This window comes from Benincasa hispida, chromosome 1 (assembly GCF_009727055.1).
Source record: "Benincasa hispida cultivar B227 chromosome 1, ASM972705v1, whole genome shotgun sequence".
NCBI lineage: Eukaryota > Viridiplantae > Streptophyta > Magnoliopsida > Cucurbitales > Cucurbitaceae > Benincasa > Benincasa hispida.
Genome location: NC_052349.1, coordinates 54,429,168 through 54,449,704, shown reverse-complemented (window position 1 = coordinate 54,449,704; position 20,537 = coordinate 54,429,168).

Sequence of the window (20,537 nt, the reverse complement as noted above, 5' to 3'; positions counted from 1 at the left end):
TAAATTTTAATTAGATAAAGGTTATGCTTCTAGGGCTAGCAGAACATGTATGGTTGCACCCCTCTAGACCCAATTCTATGTCAAGTTTATGCTAGGGACTAACAGGGTATGTATGGTTGCACCCCTCTAGTCCAATCTTACGTTTATATTAATGGTTGATGTTGGATACGACTCTGGCCCTACTGACTGCATGACCCACTGATCATCAGATGGGTTAGTTTCCGCCTAAGTCCTCATCTTCCTATCAGGGCGGAGAAATTTACGTTAGAAGCATAACCGACCATCACAGTTATTATACGTTTTCAGTCCCAACCATATGTTTTCATGACATGGTTCTTGTGATTGAGCATTTGGTCACTACCCTATGTGAGAACTACTTACAGGGTATATTATATACTCATCCTATATTTTTACAGACTTTGTAGGTAAGGACACAACATAGATGGCAGAATTGGACGTCGCTCAAATGGCCAACCATCAAACTCACTATTATAGGCATACACATTTTTGTATCATCACGCTAGTGTTTTATGGATCCTGGTGTTTTGTAAAATAAACTTTTTATATAGTTTTCTACCTAATTAATAAAATCTTAGATATGTTCTTTTGAGATTTTTACCAAAACTCATCTCATAATAGAAAAGTCTAAGCATTCATGTCGTAGCGGTCGGACCATAATATGTAAGGATTCGATCGTTACACAATTTTCAAGTTCCATAATTATTGTCGTTAAGTTTTTCAGAAGCTAGCAATTAGATAATGGATGATGACATTGTTGAAAAAGTAAAGAAATTTATTAGAGAATTGATTTTAACTCTTTCTAATCCAATTTATATAGCAAAAATAATGTACCAATTCTCATTATTATTTCGCTACGATACTTTAGTGAGACAGAATAGCCCCTACCAAAGGGTAGTTGACTACTCCTTCACTGAATCAAGATATTGTTGACGAAATACTAATACTAGAATAACTCTTATCCTTATAGTACTTAGTTACCGTTTATTTGGTCAAGAACTTTACTAACACTAAGTAAGTCTTGTAAGTGTATACCTCCACTTTCGAATTACAGAGATCGAAATTAAACAAGCCCTCGAAGGAGAAACAATTATTTGGAAATAGACCTAAGCAATCCTATGCATTTCTAGAGTTCACGTTATTCCAAATCCTATGTTACAACCCTCCGAAGGGATAGCCGACGTTAAACGACTAGCATAGGGTCACATAAAACCAACCAGCATACGTAACATAGGAATCTCAGGGTGTGATCTAATGAAAGAGACCGTAGGATGTGTTGACACACACCCTTCACCCACTTACTATGAACTACTTCCCCTATTCACCTTGTTATTGACCCATGCATACACTTTCTGAAGAGAGGTTGCTATTATTAGCAACTCGAAGACGAGCATGGATCTCATGGTGTTACTTTAAGGGACATAAGAGCTAGAAATAGTATATCTCATATACTATTAATCTCCCACTGTAGTGTTCTATTTTATAAAGAATTGGGTATTTACTTGGTTATTAACCTAATATTTAACAACCTAAGTTTAGATGACTTTTCCTAGTATAACTCTTATACTAGGATTAACCTATGATGTGTAGGTGATAAACCAATTTTATTACCTTACACAATTCATGCATGCTCATAAAACTATGGTTATTGACTTAGATGCCAGTTTGATCTCCAAGTAAGAGGTGTTCCGTAAACCATGAACTTAAGTACCCCCAACCTTAGACAAGATCTCCCCAGGTAAATAAACAACTCTTGTTGTACAAGTAATCAACCTATTCTAATTCTTAACAAGGTGATTGAATTGCACCGGTTAACTCTAGGTGAGCATGCATCTTATTTTTGTTATAGATTTTAAAAGTCTAGGTTATTTTATAACACTTATAAAATAAAATAAAAAATTATAATATTTATAACCCTAGAGCATTCATCTATAACATGCTTCCTTAAACAAACATGCTTTAATATAACATTTATATGAAAGCCTAGCATGCATACTATATACATTATAATACTTATAACATATAACAAATGCATGCCACATGTTTATCCTATGGTGGGGTTTTTAAAAAACTATATGGCATACTTTATGCACACATAACCAAACAATATTATGCATCACATGTATAATAAGTAAACAACACTAAAGATGACTGGTTTTGGTATTAAAAGCAAACAAACAACTAAATTATTACACAATTTAACAAGCAGCTCCCTCGAACCGGCTTCAAACACTTTAAACCAACTTGAACTAGCCAAAAAACATTCGTATCGGCTTGAAAACACCAAAAACTAGGTTAAACTTGTCAAATCGGCTCATTCAGGTCAACTGGACCAGTCTAAACCATTTGGATCGGCTAGTCAATGTACGCAGGGGTCGGTCAACGGAAAGAGGTGCATGGGTCGGGTCGCTCACGGATGCGCGTAGAGCGCTGAAGGAACTGGGTCACATGCGTGCAAATGAACTGAGTCAGGGCTCCTGACGGGGCAGATGTGACAGTAGCTAGTGTACGCGAGGAATGCCACCTAACCAGGTCGGATGGCACTGCGGGTCGGGTCTAGAAGCTAAAACCAGGTCTTTGAGCCTTTCAACACCAAATTTGAAGTTGTCTCTTTCCCGAAACCAAGCAATTACAACCTAATAAGGACTCTAAAGACTAGCAAATTTATAGACCCTTTGCCATACATTAAAGCTTATAAACATGTGAACAATTACAAATTTCAACAAGAAGTTAAATGAAAACTAATGCCAAAACTGTATTGTATCCACTTTAGTCAAGCAAACTTTCATCACTGAATTAAGACCCACCAAAATGCAATGGAACATTATAAGCATGCTCTGATACCATTTGATGGAACATAAACAACGCATGCACAGTGAAAGTGATGAAATCAACAATATTCTAATTACATAAAAAAAATAAGAATAAGCATGCAAAGGGTTAGAGAATACAACCTTTGAAGACTCCGCCACAATCTTCCTCTCCCGAGTTTGATCGACAACACCAACGGTAAATCCCCCTATTCAATGGTTGAAGAATACAGTTGTGGGACCAATATGTTAGTTAAAATAAGGGAATTTCACTATAGAAAGAAGGAGAGTAAAGAGAAAAGAGGTGGAAAAAATTAGGTCAAAAGTTGTGAAAGCATTAGTTATTCAAATTTAAAAAACAAAGCCTTTTGTAGAGAAAACACATGCAAAATCTCATTCTCATGTCTTTCACTTCAAACTCCATTAACGTGTAATCTCTAGGTGTCACTGCAAAGTCTACTTAGTGGGAAAATCTAACAATTAGATTTTTCCACTAACTAATTTTTTTTATTAACAAAATGAAATACAATTTTCAAATTTTGGAAATTATTTAATTAAAAAAATTCAATTAAATAAAAATAAAAAAATTTAATATCACATATTAAATTGTTTAAGACACCTAACTTTGATTAATCCACATATATAAAGTTAAAAAAAAAAAAAAAAAACTTTCATGCTAATGATCAAGTATACTCTAAAAAATAATTAATTAATGAATAAATTATATCTCATATAAAATACTATTTTCCCTTATGAACCGATATTAAACATTTCAAATTCTCACTTCACTTAGTTCTTCAATTTTGTCCGTATTGAGCTAGCATAGAGACTTGATGGACCTACAGATCATAGGTTCAAATGATCTGAGACTAACCGGTCAAACTCTTTAACCTAGATAATCAACATTCGTAACCAACAAAACTGTCCACTATAGCCTATAGTTGCCCTCCCCTCACTATAGATATATATGTGTCCATTTGATTATAACCGTCAAATCAATAAGTTGATTCTTCACAGGTTGTTCGTAACCTCAGCTGGTCAAATACCGAAAATACCCCTAGTTAGATCTTTTCTTACTTAAGTACCACTGTCCCTCTAATGAATAATTGATTTATGATCATAATCACTAAATCCATTCCCTTCAGGCCAAGAGAGGATGAGGCCCCTTGTTCAAGACCGAGATCAGCCATTAAGGGGAACAACCTTTCTACTATCCCTGAAATGGGTAGGAGAGAATTCCATCTTGCAAATTCTATGTCCCCATTCATCTACCCAGTCTTATCCCTGAAATGGGAGGCATATTGAGAAGCGATGCTGAGCCTACCCTTACCTATGCAGATCAAGGGACAATCGCAAACAAACAGGAGTTCATAGATAGCTCAGGATTCAGATCAAGTTATCTTGGTCATCAAGAAGGGAAATTAATAAGTGTTGACAGTAAACGACATTAATACGTAACAGTGATTATTTCATGGTCTGTCTTACACAATCTCATCGTTTAGAACACCCCGCTCACATCTCTATATGAACGAATTGATCACATCATTTATGACACTTTGCAACATTTGTAACAATCATAAAGTGGGTCGTATTCAATAATATCTCCAGAAATAGGTACCGGACCTAATCCAAGTACTATAGATGGTTTAGGCTATTTTACTCGAACTTGATCAAGTTTATATCTCCACATAAAGTCCAAGTATTCATGGCAATAACCAAGGGTTCGTAGTTTATTGGATTTAGAGTTATTAAACAATCAACAACACTTGTCTCTAATGAACAACCTATTTATTGTCTCTATCATAAACAAATCCCTCTCATGCTAAAGAGAGGGAGAGACCCCATTGTTCAAGACCCAAAGTCAACACTTAGGGAAGTAATTTATCTACTTACCCTAAAGACGTAAAGGAATGAATTCCATCTGGTGTAGCTATGTTCCTAGTTCTCTACTCAAAAAAATTTCTAAAATGGTATTCGTATTAAGTTGAGGACTCGAGTCACTCTCATCATACAAATCAAAGGACTGCCTCATAGACAAAAGTTCATAATTCACTAAAGATTGAGGTTGAGTTACCCATGGTTATCCTATGAAATGTTAATCTCTTCAGTCATCAGTGCTGTTAAGAGAGACTAATCATTTCGTAATATGTTCTTATACAAACTCTTTTTATTAGATACCCCACTTGGATGTCTTTACATGAACGATTTGAATCAAAATGTTTGTGACACTTACTACTCTTGTAACATTTACAAAGTGGGTTGTATCCGTAGTGTCACAAGGATAAGGCACCCAACCTTATCCATACACTACAGACCATTTAGGTTATACTTGAACATGATCCACCTGTATGTCTACAACATACTGTTCAAGTTATATAAAATTGGTTTATTTAGAATTATCTTAGATTTGCATAGATGAGAGTTGGCTCAACAGCGCTGACTCAATAAACCTTCCATTTCAGGGGTAAGACCGAATAGATAGTTGGGGACAGAGAGTGCAAGATGGAATTCACTCCTACCCACTTTTAAGGATAGTAGAGAGGTTATTCCCTTAAGTGCTGATTTTGGGTCTTGAATAAGGGGCCCCGCCCTCTCATTGGCTCGAGAGGGACTTAGTTTTGTTGATTGGATCACAAAAAAATTGTTCATTAGGGGATTAGTAGGGACTTAAGGACTAAGAGGTAATTTCGGGGGTATAACAGAGATTCAACCCAACCATTATTACAAACAACCTGTGAAGGGTTGACTTATAAATCATGGTTATATCGAGTGGACATAATATATCTACAATGAGAGGAGTTCAACTATAGGCTTTAGTGGAGTGACCCATTAGTTAACGAATGGTGGTTAGATCGGTCTAGTGAGTTTAATTGATTAATCTCGAATCGTTGGAGCCCATGATCTGTAGGTCCACAAGGTCCCCCTACTAGCACGGAAATGGATTAACTCTAGAATAGTGTGATAAGTTAATTTGAAACGTTCAAATTAGAATCAAATAAAATTGGAGAATATATATTTAAATATGATTTAAATATATGAAGATTGATTTGTTTAAATAATTTAATATTGGTTATTAAATTAATTAGAATTATTTAAACTATTTAAATAATTATTTATTAATTTTTTTAGAAAATTAATTTGAAAAATTAATAAATATTGATTTTAGAAATTAAAATATGATTTTAAAATAAAAAAATAGATTTTGGAAAAAAAAAACACGAAAAAGAAAAAATGGTTTTTTCAACTTCATCTTCAAGTTGCTCACAAAGAACCCATTATCTTCAACCTTCAATTACTCCAAACATGAGTTACATCCCATGCAGCAAATCTCTTTGCATGATAGACTGCAATATATTGAAGAGATTGGAGTGATTTTGGAGGTTGCAACCAATTGAATGTTTCGGAATATTTGGGTAGAAGAAGGGTTCTTCATTTGGGTTGCTGTAGTGAGCTTCTACAAGAACCCTTTGATTCCAGCTTATTTTGAGTCCCACAACTCAATCTAGATCACCAAGAGAATAGTAAAGAAGATCTTGTGGTGGTCTATACAAAGATTTAGAGGATTAGCAGCTGAAAACGAGATTTTAACGGTTGTTAAAAGGTATGTCTTGAAACCCATTAAATTCTGTTTAAGTATGTTTTCGTTTATGCCAAAATTAATCAATTAGAGTGCTTATCGATCCTTGTTGCTTCCGCTGCGTGTTGGTACCTGTCTAACAGCAGGGCATCTAGTTCTATGACAACCTTAGATCATGTGCAAACGACGAACTTTGTGATTCAATCTTTGCATGACTACACCCACGTATTGATGTCGTTACCCAAAGGCACGTCATCTCCCTACCTTACTTCCAAAAGTATTGTGACTCTGAAACTCACTGATCTAACTTACAATGCAAGCACCTGCTTCATTTAGCTTTCAAATAGTATTTCTCTTCTTTTTGGTGAGCTTCAACTGTTAGACATATTTAAATAATAATATGTTTAATTAAAGTATGGGCTATGTATGTGGATTAATAATTTATCACATTGGGTTATTTTATTAGATTGGGCCTATTATGTGATCTAATTAATTAAGGCCCTAGATTCCTAATTGAATATGGACTTAACTGGGTAGAAGCCCATTCCTAGTTAATTAGGGTTTAATGGGAACCCTAATTGAACTAGTATATAAAGAGACCTTAGGCTATGGTCCCCGATATACCAAAACAATAAGACTCAGTCTTTCTTGAATCCCATCTAGAGAGATATCCCATTAAGGCATTCGGAGTTTTGGTTGAGGAAGACCATAGTCATCCATCATCATCTTGAAGCTATCATCAATTAAGTATTAACATAATTTTTTAGTTAAAAAAAAAAGGAAAAAAAACATCGACAACATTAACTTTTCCATTACTAATCAAATTTAAAACCGAACTCATAAAGGCATCCATTAAGAGTTAAAGAAAAAAAGCCTGATAATTAAAACCAAGAACCGCCGACAAGACTTTAATCTGTAATTGACCGATACCTTCATCCAACGGAAACTCCAGTCAGTCATTAACCGAAAGTCTTGATGGACAAAACTTATAGCAACTAAAGACCTAACTCCTCTGATCGATCTTTAACTTTTTTCCAGTGGATTTCATCACATTGGTGGACTTTTGTCAAGAATGTTGAACTAAACATCCTTAATTTTGACAATAATAAAATTAAGTTTTTTTTCCTTAAAAAAAAACTTTAGGAATCCACGTTCAATCAAAATAATCAACCAAAAAAAATTCACTTTAATCCACCACTAGCACATCATTCATAATCGGTGATGGGTATGCCAAATACCACAGACAAGAATACGGGTTGCAAGAACACATATTGTCAAAGAAAAAAATGACCGCTGAGATTTCCATCCTACCGTCGATAAGTTTATAACGCTGCTATAGTAAGCCGACCATTTTTCTTAAAAAAAAAAATCTTTAATTTCTTTATCGAAACCAAAATTTAATCAACAATGCCAATGGAAAATGCATAAACTAACAATCCAACATGAAATTCATACTCTGATACCACTTGTTAGCATAAATTCTTTATATCTTTAAATTCTTTATGCCAATGGAAAATGCATAAACTAACAATCTAACCCTATGATCATTCATGTCAAATTGTCAAGAATAACATACCGGATTCTATAGCAAAATTTATGATAGCTTCAAGATGATGATGGATGACTATGGTCTTCCTTTACCTTTGGTGAATCCCGAAGGAGACAGAAACTGGTGAATCCCGAAGGAAACAAAAATTGGTGAATCCCAAAAGAAACACAAACTTGTGGATCCCGAAGGAAACACAAAATCTAATGGGGTTTGCCCGGCATAGTGTACCCTATTAAGGATATAAGTACCAAATGCACGAGTAAATTTTCATTTATCTTGATATCAAGTGCCTTTAATTTACCTGCGAGATTGGACATTTTCATAATGTACTCCCTTACGTTTTCATTTCCCTTATATCTCATAGAAGTTAAAGAAGTCAAAAGACTACTTGCTTCCCCTTTCTCATTTTTAGCAAAATATTTCTCAATTTGAACAAGAAACTTATTGGTATTTTCACTTTCCGTGATAGAGCCCCGAAAAGACTCCGGAACGGAGTGTCTAATGATCATCAGACACATGCGATTTGACCATTCCCACTTCTCTATATTAGCCATATTTGGTTGTTCCTCAGTAGAAGTAGGTTTATCGGTCCTTAAAGTAAGGTCCAAATCTATACGCCCAAAAAGTATCTCTAAGCTTTCTTTCCAAATCTCGAAGCTCGATCCATTCAACTTAGGGATTGAACTTAGATTTCCAAATATTTGAGTAAGACCAACTGAAACAATAAACAACAAAACATATGCTCACAATTAAAACATAACAATATAATTTCACATATGTGGTGGGCCCCTTTAACAAAATACCTAGCATAACATTAATGTCCAGCCTTTGGGCAAAAACACCAACTGTAAATGGTACTCTCAACGTAGTAATCAAAGTACTGACAATTAACTCTAAAATAGCCTTTCATTGGACCGACTATTTTTCACATGAGCAATCCTTATAATTGCCACATACTTATTACTACATGCATACCCACAATTTGGTCAAATAATTATCTTCTTTTGGGCCGATAATTATCTGCATAAATTCATGAATATGCACATCTTATATTTCATAATTAAAACGATCTAGATAATAGAGGCTACTTTGGTAACATATTATTTTTGACCAATTCAATCTAAAATGTAAGATACAATAATATAATAATATTATTGTACAAAAAATAAAGAAGGAAGAACACCAAATAGTCTTTTACAAAATTCACTTAATAATTGCATACACATAACACAATTAAAGTAACATAAACATGTGAATATCACAAAAAACAATCAAATTGTAGATTTTAATTCACAAACTGATCAATCAAGAACTAAGAACCCTTTTCAAGAATTTCACCAAGTTATTAATCAATAAAACTTAGAAACGCGGGTAAGAAGTTCAATAAGCAATTAATCCAAATAGTTGACAAATTCAATATTATCAAACTATTAAAAAATAAATTCATTAATTGATGAATATGAGTTAAAAAATAAAAATAAAATAAAAAAACTGATTGAGTTACATGAATCTAAGTTTTATTAATTAATAACTTGGTGAAATTCTTGAAAAGGGTTCTTAGTTCTTGATTGATAAGTTTGTGAATTTAAATCTACAATTTGATGTTTTTTGTGATATTCACATGTTTATGTTACTTTAATTGTATTGTGTATGCAATTATTAAGTGAATTTTGTAAAAGACTATTTGGTGTTCTTCCTCCTTTATTTTTTGTACAATAATATTATTATATTATTGTATTTTATATTTTATATTTTAGATTGAATTGGTCAAAAATAATATGTTACTAAAGTAGCCTCTATTATCTAGATCGTTTTAATTGTGAAATATAAGATGTGCATATTCATGAATTTATGCGGATAATTATCGGTCCAAAGGAAGATAATTATTTGGCCAAATTGTGGGTATGCTGTGTATAAGTATGTGGCAATTATAAGGATTGCTCATGTGAAAAGTAGTCGGTCCAAAGAAAGGCTATTTTTTTTTTTTTTTTTGATAGATGTTAATTGTCAGTACTTTGATTACTACGTTGAGAGTATCATTTACAGTTGGTGTTTTTTGCCCAAAGGCTAGACATCAATGTTGTGCTAGGTATCTTGTTAAAGGGGTCCACCACATATGTGAAATTATTTTGTTATGTTTTAGTTGTAAGCATATGTTTTGTTGTTTATTGTTTCAGTTGGTCTTACTCAAATATCTAGAAATCTAAGTTCAATCCCTAAGTTAAATGGATCGAACTTCAAGATTTAGAAAGAAAGCCTAGAGATACTTCTTGGGTGTATAGGCTTGGACCTTGCATTAAGGACTGATAAACCTACTTCTACTGAGGAACAGCCAAATACGGCTAATATAGAGAAGAGAGAACGGTCAAATCGCATGTGTCTGATGATCATTAGGCACTCCATTTCAGAGTCTTTTCGGGGCTCTATCACGAAAAGTGAAAATGCCAATAAGTTCCTTGCTCAAATTGAGAAATATTTTATTAAAAATGAGAAAGGGAAAGCAAGTAGTCTTTTGACTTCTTTAACTTCTATGAGGTATAAGGGCAATGGAAACATAAGGGAGTACATTATGGAAATGTCCAATCTCGTAGGTAAATTAAAGGCACTTGATATCGAGATAAATGAAAATTTACTCGTGCATCTGGTACTTATATCCTTAATAGGGTACACTATGCCGGGAAAACCCAACATGAATGGTGTAGTGGAAAGGCGAAATAGAACACTTAAGGATATGGTAAGAAGTATGATTAGTCATTCTTCTCTACCAGAATCCCTTTGGGATGAGGCACTAAAGACTGCAACTTATATCCTTAATAGGGTACCTAGTAAAGTAATAGCCAAAACCCCTTATGAGTTGTGGACAAAAAAGAAGCCTAGTATTAGGCATTTTCACATATGGGGTTGTCCAGCTGAGGCTAGGCCTTATAGGCCTAATGAAAGAAAATTGGACTCAAGAACTATTAGCTGCTATTTTTTTGGGTATTCTAAGCACTCTCAGGGTTTCAAGTTTTATGATCCCACTTTTAGATCATTGCTTGAGACAGGAAATGCTAGATTCCTTGAGGATGTTGAGTTTGGGGGGAAGATAACATAATGAAAGTTGTCTTTGAAGAGGAATTGGTTTCTTTTCCTCATGTGATTATAAATGATGTTCAAGCTCCAATTCCTGACTTCATTATTGAACCAATTATAGAATAAGACAATATTGAAGTCTCCATTGTTGAACCTGAAGTTCAAACTCAACAACCTCAAGAAGTACCACTAAGAATATCTACTAGAGAGAGAAGAAGTGCAACTCCAGATGATTATATTGTGTTTCTTCAAGAACATCAGGATGATGTGGGCGTAATGGAAGATGATTCAATCAACTTCCAACAAGCTTTACAAAGTTCTAACTCTCAAAAGTGGATAAGTGCTATGGAAGAGGAAATAAAATCTATGAAAGACAATGACATTTGGGAATTTGTCGAACTGCCATCAAAAGTGAAACCCATAGGTTGTAAATGGATATTTAAAACCAAAAGGGATTCATATGGCAATATCAAAACATATAAAGCTTGTCTTGTTGGAAAGGGTTTACTCAAAAGGAAGGCATTGATTACAAAGAGACTTTCTCTCCGGTTTCCTCGAAAGACTCTTTTAGGGTAATCATGGCACTGGTAGCTCACTTTGATTTAGAGCTACACCATATGGATGTAAAAAATGTGTTTCTCAATGGGAACATTGATGAGACGATTTATATGGTGCAACCAGAAAACTTTATATCTGATAATTCAAAGTCTATGGTGTACAAATTAAAGAAATCCATCTACGGTCTCAAGCAAGCCTCTCGTCAATGATATCACAAATTCCATGAAGTGATAACCTCATTTGGTTTTGAGGTGAACATTGTGGAAGATTGTGTATATCACAAGTTCAGTGGGAGTAAATCAATCTTTCTAGTGTTATATGTTGATGACATATTCATAGCTAGTAATGATGTAGGTTTATTGCATGACACTAAGAGATTTCTCAAAAGAAATTTTGAGATGAAGGATCTTGGTAATGCTTCTTTTGTATTAGGAATTGAAATATTGCGAGATCGTTCTCAAGGTATTTTGAGATTGTCATAAAAGAACTACATTGAAAAGATCTTGAGTAGATTTGGCATAAAAAGTTGTGCACCGGGAGATACCCCAATCGCTAAAGGTGATAAATTTCATTTAGGTCAATGCCTTAAGACCACAGTCGAGACTAAGGAGATGCAGAAGGTTCCCTATGCATCGGCCATTGGAAGTCTAATGTATGCTCAAGTATGTACGCGTGCAGATATTGCTTCATAGTTGAAATGTTAGGCAGATATTTGAGTAACTTGAGGATAGATCATTGGAAAGCAGCCAAACGGGTTATGAGGTATTTACAGAGAACAAAAGATTATATGCTCACTTATCGGAAATCAGAAGTTGAGATCATTGGGTATTCTGATTCTGATTATGCTGGATGTCAAAACACTTTGCGATCCACTTCAGGCTATATCTTCATGTTGGCTGGAGAAGCTGTATCCTGGAAAAGTGTTAAACAAACACTTATGGCTTCTTCTACCATGGCTGCGGAGTTTATAGCATGTTATGAGGCATCCAATCATGAAATATAGTTGCAAAATTTTGTCACTGGGCTACGGATAGTGGTTGGCATAGAAAAACCACTAAAATTATTTTGTGACAATAAGTCGGATGTGATGTATTTCAACAACAACAGAAGCAATACAAAGTCAAAGCATGTAGACATGAAGTTTCTGGTTGTTAAAGAAAGAGTTCATAATGGTCAAATTTCGATAAAACACGTAGGAACAAACTCTATGGTGGCAGATCCATTGACTAAAGATTTACCACCTAAAGTTTTTCATGAACATGTTGCTCACATGGGTGTTATAGTCACTTTTCTGATTCCATGGTTTAGTGGGAGTTTGTTATTGAGGATGTTTTTTGACCTTATTTTGTTTATTTTCTATATAGAATAAAGTTAATAGTTTATGTTTTATTATTTGAACTTGTTTATCATGCATGCAGTTTAGCATAAAGTTTTTTAGAATGGTCTCATTAAGGAATTTGGACCAATTGGAAACAGGCATGATCTAGATCACTTTGCATGTAGTTTCCATGCTATCCATCCATACTTGATCCATGTCATTGAATGTATTGGAATTGGTGATCAAGGAAGGTTTAGTTACAAGGGTAGTGACAAAAGCCGCCTTGATTCCGTGCTAATACAAGAGATGGACCAGATTGAACTAAAGGGGAATTCTATTATTGAAATAACCTGTTTATGCGTGCTTAAGGTTTATGTGATTTAATTATAATAGGTACATAGACATAGCCCAAATGGGAGATTGTTAGACATATTTAAATAATAATATATTTAATTAAAGTATGGGCTATGTATGTGGATTAATAATTTATCACATTGGGTTATTTTATTAGATTGAGCTCTATTATGATCTAATTAATTAAATCGAGTATGGACTTAATGGGTAGAAGCCTAATTGAACTAGTATATAAAGAGTCCTTAGACTATGGTCCCCGTTATACCAAAACAATAAGACTCAGTATTTCTTGAATCCCATCTATAGAGAGATCCCACTTAGGCATTCGGAGTTTTGGTTGAGGAAGACCATAGTCATCCATCATCATCTTGAAGCTATCATCAATTTTGCAATGAAATCCGGTATGTTATTCTTGACAATTTGACATGAATGATCATAGGATTTATCTATTCAATATAGATATAAAGAATTTATGCTAATATCAACGCCTTAGTTAGCAATGTTCTTCTATGTCTCTGCGAGTTTTCAACATTGATTGGCCAGACTCTGCTTGGTCTAAAATCAATTTACCCACGGTTCTTATGTTATCAATTTGTCATTAGATTTTTCATTTGTAGCTTAGTGTAGGTTTAATTACAGTGTTTAAATTTGCAAAGGTTGTTAAGGGAATTTTGCTCTCGTTAGTAGGATCAAAGAATGAAAACAAAGATAGGAGAAGAGTTAATTTGGTAGAGATGAAGGATCAGAATGGTGAGTTCCCAAAATCCCCATTTTTTTATGTTTCGTATTGATAAGCAAAATAATTGATTTCTTGTAAACGGTAGTTTCGTTTAGACTTTTTGGTTTTTGTGCTATCAATTTGTCATCAACATTTTCATTTACGGCTTAGTGTCAACCTTCTATAAGGTTTTAATTATAGCGTATTATCTATTGTAGATTTATGTTTTAGGATGGATTAACATTAAAAAAAAAAGAACAAATCATTTGTAGTTTATTTTAATTTTTTTGGGAGAAATGTGTATTTAGGCTTTTTTGGGTACCGAGTAAACTTTTTCATTTTGAATGTTTATTTTACCATTAATCAATGGTTTTTTTTTTTTTTTTATTAACTACGGGGTATTTTCATCATTCAATAATTAATTAAAGATTATGAAATTCATTTGTTATTCTTCTAATTTAGTAACATTTTTGTTATTTTCACAAATGAAAGTTTAAAATTTGTTATTCCACTTGTCAGTCCAGAAAAGAAAAGATTACAATGGTCCAACCAACAAAGTCTACATCATAGTGAGGGGTGAAAACCATCTTCTATTAACATCAATTTGAAGAACTGATGGACGAAAGGTTGTCAAGGCTTTCAATCAATTAAATAACATTTACATTTTTACAAATTCTTTATTACCTATACATTAAGTAGTACAAGTAGCAAGACCAAGTTGAACTTCAAGAAAATGCAAAGATTAGTTCTTTAAAGTCTATTTTTAGCTAAAGCAGTAAATGGGAGGGGGGTTGTATGTAAAGTTGAGAATTGAAAGATAAACCAGCTATGAAAGGTGGTTGTTCATTTAAAAATGTAAAATAACAAGTTGCATTTAGTTTATAGAGATAGAGTCCCCCCAATTCATATTTATGGTCCTAGGATATTACTCAATCAATCTCGATGACATGGCTTATTTAAGTGGAAAAGTCGATATTAAGTGTCCTAAACTATTAATTAAAATAGTATCCTAATTAAACTATGTGCCTATTAACAAAAAATGAAAAGCATCCAAGATTAACCAAACACATGCATTAAGTTCTAGGGCTAAGCCATGACCATTAGCTAATGCAAACGCCAATTAGTTAATCGATTGTTCTTTATCCTTAAGCCACTCAAGAAAACTATATCATGTTTCCGAAAATGCCGTGAAAACAAACACACCCATGAGATGACCTTAGCTTCTTGGCAACTAACACATAACGATTACGAATTATGTGTACGTTTCTAGTGGTTAGAATGCCTAACAATTTGGGTCGTCAATCCAAACCATTCAACATATCAAATGATTCGAGGAAGAGATGATAAGGAAATATATTTATATGAAGCACAATCCTCACATCAATAAAAATTGGGTTCATCCAAATCCATAAACTAAACAAAGCTAATCAAGATTACATAACGTGGAATCATGGCTTGCCAACATCAAGCTATGTTACAAATCAAAGGAAACAATCTGAAACTAAAAAAGAAGGTAAGAAGATGAAGAAGGACTCAGAAAAGGCCCATAACTTGGAATTGGTGTCTCCCTCTCAATTCTTCCATAAATTTGTGCTATGAAGTAGGTATGTATAGGAAGCAAAGGAGCGTCATAGCGCTGAAGGCTTCTTTGCACAATGCCATGGAGCACTATGGCACTGTGCTTCTTCCTGTACATGCACCAGGTGGGTAGCGTTGTGGTGCCATAGGGTAGCGCCGTAGTGCTTATTAAGTAGATTGTGATAGAAAAGAATGGAGAGAACTAGTAAAAGAGAGGAAGTAATATAAAACTCCAGTACTTGAGTTTCATTCCAATTAGATCTTATATAGGCTCAAAGTACACCATAAATAACAAACTAACCACCCAAAACAAATAGCACAAGACTAGCACAAAGAATAGCAACAAGAAACTAAATATAATCAATTCTATTTTTAACACCCTCCCTTAAACTAATACTATGCAATTTAGTATTTAGTTTAAAGTACTAGACGAAACCACCCCAAGTAAGCTTCGAAGCTTCACAAATGTTGCTAATTTGAGAGACTTGGTTAAAATATTTGCCACTTGATCTTCATTTTTACAGTAGCTTAGATTGATAATTCCATCATTTGTAAGATCCCTCAAGTAATGGTATCTTACATCAATGTGTTTGCTTCGTCCATGCAAGACAGTCCTTGAGAGCTTGATTGTTGATGTGTTATCATAATGAATGATAGATGCTTCTTTTTGCTTATAATGCAAATTCTCAAGAATGTTCCTCAACCAAATGGCTTGACATGAACATGAAGTTGCTGCTATAAGTTCAGCTTCAGTGGTAGATAATGTGACAATTGGTTGTTTCTTGGAAGATCATGAGATAGCTCCCGAATCAAGCATGGAAACATGCCCTGAAGTACTCTTTCTATCATTTAAATCTCCTGCATAATCACTATCGCTAAAACCAACAAGGTTTAGTTTTTCTCCTTTTTGATAAAGTATGCCAAAGACCAGGAGTCCCTTTTAAGTAACATAAGATTCTTTTTGTAGCAAGGAGATGAAGCTCAGTTGGAGATTCCATAAACCTACTAATTAAACTTACAACATACATAATATCAGGCTTTGTAGCTATTAAGTACATCAAGCTTCCAACCATTTTCTTATAGAGAGTATTGTTGACCTTCTTTCCTTCATGGTCCTTTGTGAACTTCAAATTGGGTTCAACTGAAGTTGTGGTTGAGTTGGAATTCACCATTTGAAATCTGTTCAAGATCTCCAGTGCATATTTCTTCTGATTGATGAAAATTCCTACTACTGATTGTATTACCTCAATGCCGAGAAAATAATGCATCATCCCTAGATCTGTCATTTCAAACTCTACCATCATGGTCTGCTTGAATTCTTCAAACATAATCGAGTCATTTCCTGTGTAAATCAAATCATCTACATACAAACATACTATCAAAATCTTGTTTGTATGTTGGAATTTAATAAAGAGGGTATATTCATATGGACATTGTTCAAATCCAACTTTAATAAAGTATGCCTCAATTCGATTGTACCAAGCTCTAGAAGCTTGCTTCAATCCATACAAAGCCTTCTTCAAGCGGTATACCTTTCTTGCATTACTCTGTTGAACATATCCAGGGGGTTGATCTATGTAAACTTCTTCATTCAAGTTACCATGTAGAAAGGATGATTTCTCGACCATTTGAAGAATTTTCCAATTGCTTTGTACTGCAATGCTAACACCATTCGAATCGTATCATGTCTTGCAACCGGAGCGAAAACTTTATTGTAGTCAATGCCAATTTTTTGCTTGTACTCTTTTGCAACAAGACGAGCCTTGTATTTGTCTACTTGGCCATCTTTATTTAGCTTCGTCTTGTAAACCCATTTAACACCAATGAATTTTTGCCCTCTAGGAAGTTCTGATAGCTCCCAAGTATTGTTTTTCTCAATCAACTTAATCTCTTCATCCATGGCCTACTTCCATTTTATATCTTTGACAGCTTCTTCAAAATTTAATGGATCACATTTTGATAATAAAGCATAATGGACAAATGCCTCATCAGAAAGATCACCACTAATCTCATAATCTTCCATCCATGTTGGTCTCCTTCTAACTCGTTGTGATCTTGAAGAACTTGCACATCCTGTTTGAGACTTAGTAGCCTCTAGCTCAACTGATTGTTGTACTGGATTTTCAAGTTGAGATGACAAAGATTCATCACTGTCTTCAAAATTCACAGGTACTGTTTATTGCTCTAGAGTATCTTCTATCCAATTCCAAGTGTTTAGTTCATCAAATATAACATCTCGGCTAATTACAATTTTACCTGTGATTGGATTGAACAATTTATAAGCCTTTGATTGCTCACTAATGCCAAGAAAGACACATTTTTTACCTTTGTCATCTAGCTTCCTTCTCTTCTCGTCAGGAATATATGCATATGCAATGCACCCGAACACTTTAAAGTGATCAACTGATGGTTTACGCCCATCCCAAGCTTCTTGAGGAGTCATGTTTTTCATCAAAAAAGTCGGACTTCGATTCAAAACATGAACACCCCAATTTACTACTTCTGGCCATAATTTCTTTGGAACTCTCCATTTTCAATCATTCTTCGAACCATGTTGAGGATAGTACGGTTTTTTTCTTTCGGCAACACGATTTTGTTGAAGTGTGTAGGCTGTTGTCGACTGGTGCCGAATTCCATGGTAAGCACAAAAAATTTTGTGACATGTATTCTCTTCCATGATCCGTTTGAAGGGTTTTGATTTTTCTTCCAATTTCATTTTCAACTACCGCTTTAAAGCTCTTGAAAATTGAGAATGCTTCAGACTTTTCCTGCAAGAAATAAACCCAAGTTTTTCTGGAAAGATCATCAAAGAAAGAAATAAAATATTTTTCTTCCCATTTGATATTGGGTTTAATGAGCCATATATGTCAGAATGAGTCAACTCCAGGGATTTACGTGCTCTCCATGCTTTGCCTTTTGGAAAGCTCTCACAATGTTGTTTGCCAACAACACAATCTTTACACACTTTTGTGTGAGGAAAAATTTGGGGAAGGCCAACCACCATTTGCTTTTGAGAAAGGACTTGCAAACCTTTAAAATTCAAGTGGGCATATCGCAAATATCAAAGCAATGTGGGGTCTTGATCTACATTGGTCTTGAAACATAACTCACAATCTTCTAGTTTGAGTGGGAACAACTTGTTCGAGGCCATTTCAACACGAGCTATCAATCCTCTCTTGGATCATATATCTCACAGGCGCCTTCTTTGATATTTGAGAGATAACATTTCTCTTGTAGCTGTCCAACACTCAGTTTTCTCAAATCAGGAATATAAAACACATTTGATATGGTTTCAACATTGCCTTTTTTGGTCTTAATTTGAATATTTCCTTTACCCACAACTTTTACTTTAGAATTATCACCAAATGTCACAATAGAATGATAAATTTCATCCAAATGAGAAAAGAGAGACTTGTTACCACACATATGATTGCTGCATCCAGTGTCTATATACCACATGTTAGTTCCAAGCTCCTCGTTGTGGTGGCATGTCATCAATAGAGTTTCTTGCTCCTTTTCCTCTATAAAATTTGATTTCTCTCCTTTTTCATGGTTGAAGTTGGTTGTGCATTCAGATTTGTAATGACCAAATTATGGCAACGATAACATTGAATGTTGGACTTATCAAGTCTCGAGTTGTTGTTGGATGTTTGCTTGTGTGGATCATGTCCACCACCTCATCCTCTTCCTTGCCACCTTCCACGACCTCGACCACGTCCTCTATTTGATCCTCTCCCTGCAGAGTTTTTACCATGAGCTGAAGTTTTCAGAGCTTGTTCTTCGGTTGGACCTGCATTTGACGTCACTCTCTACTCATGCACAAGTAAAGAACTTTGTAATTCATCAATTGATAATGTATCAATATCTTTTGATTCCTCAATTGAACAAAATACATATGCTAATTTAGAATCCATCGACTAACGAATCTTCTCAACCACAGCTACATCTTCAATCTTCTCTCCATGGATACGCATCTTGTTTACTATAGCCAAGGTCCGTGAGAAATACCCATCCACAGACTTACCTTGCTTCATTTTAAGAATCTCGAACTCCTTGCGAAGAGCTTGAAGCTACTGTCTTTTCACCCTCATTGTGCCTTGATACTTTTTCTTCATGGAGTCCCAAATTTTCTTGCATGTATCCTTTTTCAAAATAGTCTCCAAGATGGCACGATCAATGGCTTAGAATAAATAATTCTTTGCCTTGAGATCCTTTAATTTCCGTTCCTCTAGCTTCTTTTAGTCAGCTTCTGACAAGACAACTCCAGCAGCTTGTTGATTAACTCATGCTTCAACAATGGTCCAATACTCTTTGCACCATAATAAATTTTCCATCAACATGCTCAATGATCATAATGACCATCAAAGCAAGGAATTGTTGGTTGCACATAGTTGTCTGATGCTATTGTCTATGCTTGCTAGCTATTGTAGAAGATAAAGGAATGAGAGTTGGTTTAATGGCTAAGAAAAAAGATGCCACAACCGGGCTCTAATACCACTGATAGAAAAAAATGGAGAGAACTAGTAAAAGAGAGGAAGTGATATAAAACTTTAGTACTTGAATTTCATTCCAATTAGACCTTATATAGGCTCAAAGTACACCATAAATAACAAACTAACAACCCAAAAAAAATAGCACAAGACTAGCACAAAGAATAGCAACCCTAAAGACTAGCAACAAGAAACTAAATATAATCAATTCTATTTTTAACAGACTGCCTCTGTGAATGGCATCGTAGACCAGCTTTGTAGCGCTTACACAATGTCGTGCCTTCTATTGCATGATTCCATCGTTTTGTCTCTTGTTGCTTGCTAACTACTCTATTTTAGCCTGAATTGCATCTGGAACATCTAGATGGTTTCTTCTGCTCGATAACCTGTTAAGTACTAGAATAAACATTAAATTCACGGGAATTAGCACGATTTAGGCAAAGAAAGATAACTCATTTGGAGAGCTATTGATGTGAGCACAAGTGTATGCGTCAG